General features: G+C 40.0%; 1 protein-coding gene across 1 annotated transcript in view; it reads left to right on the top strand.

Annotated features, from left to right (window-relative positions):
• LOC102848396 (ATP-binding cassette sub-family A member 13-like) overlaps positions 1 to 2,474 on the top strand; it is a 619,024-nt gene that overhangs the window by 281,526 nt on the left and 335,024 nt on the right. The window lies entirely within an intron of this gene.

Raw genomic sequence — 2,474 nt, 5'->3', positions numbered from 1 at the left:
TAATAGTGGCACAAATCAAGTTACAGAGGGAAGGTAGTTCTTACAATAAAAGGCCTATTGACTAGCACTTTGTCTATTATAATATAAAGGTTAGGAACCACAAGATGTAGAGGCTCAACTATGTAATTTATTGTTCTTAAGTCCTGGAGAAAATTCCATCTACCACTGGGTTGTTTTACAGCTCGGAAGTCCGCATGCAAGGCAGAGGTGAAGTAAGGAACTGCTTATGAGGTTTTCTGTCAATTCCAACAACTAAGAAATAGAGAGAAGAGTTGGGATCTCAGAAGGCTTTTAGGACCAAATAGTAGGCTCTTGTGTCCAGGAGAAAACAAATATATTTACCAGTAATGTTAATGCTCAACCACAGCTCTTCTGGGAGGATCTAAATCATTGAAGCATCCTCCTTTGTTTCCAGCTGGGGCATGGGGCCTGTCAGTCCTGTCAGTCCTGTCAGCCACTAGGACCTGATGTGGGCCACCTTGGCCAAGTGTCCTTCACAGCCACACTTAAAGAAAGTGAGTGGGAGCTTCCTCTCTACTCCCTTGCTGTGGCTCTCATCTGTAACACTGTCTACTGAAGTGGCCCAGCTTTCAACAGTGGAAGCAATCCTGACCTCCTTTATTACCTTTGGGTGGCATGTTTATGAGTAAGACTTCCTTTTCCTGACACAGGCTCTAAACTTTCAGCAATAGCTGCCCCAATAATTTTGGCCATTCTCTGGTCTTTTCTCTTCCCTCTAGATCCCAGTTGTTAAAAGAGGGGAAAATTTAAACAAATATATAATAATTTTGAACATTATAATCTTTTAAGCTTAAGGCTAGAAAGATTTAACAATATGACCATTTCCAATCCAGAGAAACATGTTCCAATGCAGTTCCTATTTTCCATAAATGGTTTTGGTAAGATGAATATTGTATATGTAGACACAGTTCCACTATTCCTTCTCATGCCACAATATAGTGTTATTAGCATGAGCAGTTATAAGTCCATATCCCATTCACAAAAGGACAACTATTGCATGGTGCCACTGTTGGAAAAGAGGACTGACCTTGGGGTTGGGGAGAGACTGAGTAAGATGGGTTCAATAATGTATACTGCACTGAAGGAGAGGAGGGAGAAAACTGTTTAAAAGAGATATGTGATTAGGTATTTCTGTCATGACAGGAGTCTAGAGAGATGGCTACATGGTGGAGTGAACCTGGGGGAGGTTTTGTAAAACAATGAAAGAATTTTTCTTTTACTTTTCCAAGAGGGTAGTGTTCTGGGGCGAGGCTTGGGAGGCACGAAATGTGCAACAATGAATGAATGGAAATCCTAAGCCTCTGTAAATTTTTATTGAAATTAATAATAAATTTTAAAAATTTAAGTTACAGCAATTCACCTCTTGATTTCCTCACTGCAGGTACCAAGAGTGTTGATTATGGAACCACACAAAATAAAACTGTAAACAATCTCAATCTCTTCGCCATCCGTAATGTTGTTGTTGTTTGGTGTCATCGAGTCATAGACAACTCATAGCGACCCTATGAATGAACAGCCTGAGCACTGTTCGTACATAGAGTTTCCATAGAGTTTCCAGAGGCAAGCCATGTTGGAAGTGGATGCGGCTCCTGCTTCCAGGCTTGATAGTCGGGAAGCTCCAGCCAACACTGTCCACCACGGGTACCCATTACCACAATTGGCACATCACTGTCACAGGCTTCAGCATCACAGCAAACACGAGTTACCTGTATACATCAATGCACAGACCAGTGCTATACCACCTAGAAGAATGTTTGACAGGAAAACAATTTGAACCTGGCCAAAGGCCGCAGATCAAAATCACCCACCTTCAGCTTGGTAGCATAACTTCCTTTCCACTAGGCCAATGTAGCTCTCTCTTTATCGTTGTCGTTGCCATAATAGCTTTTTATAATATTCTGATAGTATAGATATAATTTCCTCGGGATCTGTTGTGATGTCACCTCTATAATTATTTAATTGAATTATTTGTGTCTCCTTTTTTCCTTTTTTTAAAATTTTGCCCATGGTTTGTCAGTTTTATTGGTCCTTTTGAAAAACCAGCTCCTGGTTTCAGTTTTTTTTCTGTTTTCTATCTCATTGTTTTCAACTTTTATCCTTATCATTTCCTTTCTTCTGGAGGCTATTGAGTTAGATTGTTATTTTTATATTTGATGAAGGTGTTGAGTTACATCATTTATTTTGCTTCTAAAAAAATTTATTTGCCTATTGTTATCAACTGGCCCCTACGGACTGCCTTAGCTGCATCCCTGAGGGTTTGGTACGTTGTATTTTCATTATAATTTGTTTCAAGGAACTTTTTAAATTTAATTCTTTATTTTTTTATTAACCCAATCATGTTCAAGTGAAGGACCCCCAAACCGCTGGTCCTGTTCTGTCCCGAGTGGACGGCGAAGACCCAAGACTCCAAGACACCGGCTTGATGCAACAGCAAGAGATAAGAGGTTTATTGC

The sequence above is a fragment of the Elephantulus edwardii genome, unplaced genomic scaffold (assembly GCF_000299155.1).
Source record: "Elephantulus edwardii isolate Elephantulus edwardi_28Jun2011 unplaced genomic scaffold, EleEdw1.0 scaffold00482, whole genome shotgun sequence".
In the NCBI taxonomy this organism is placed as follows: domain Eukaryota; kingdom Metazoa; phylum Chordata; class Mammalia; order Macroscelidea; family Macroscelididae; genus Elephantulus; species Elephantulus edwardii.
This window is presented reverse-complemented; position numbering and strand designations above follow the sequence as displayed.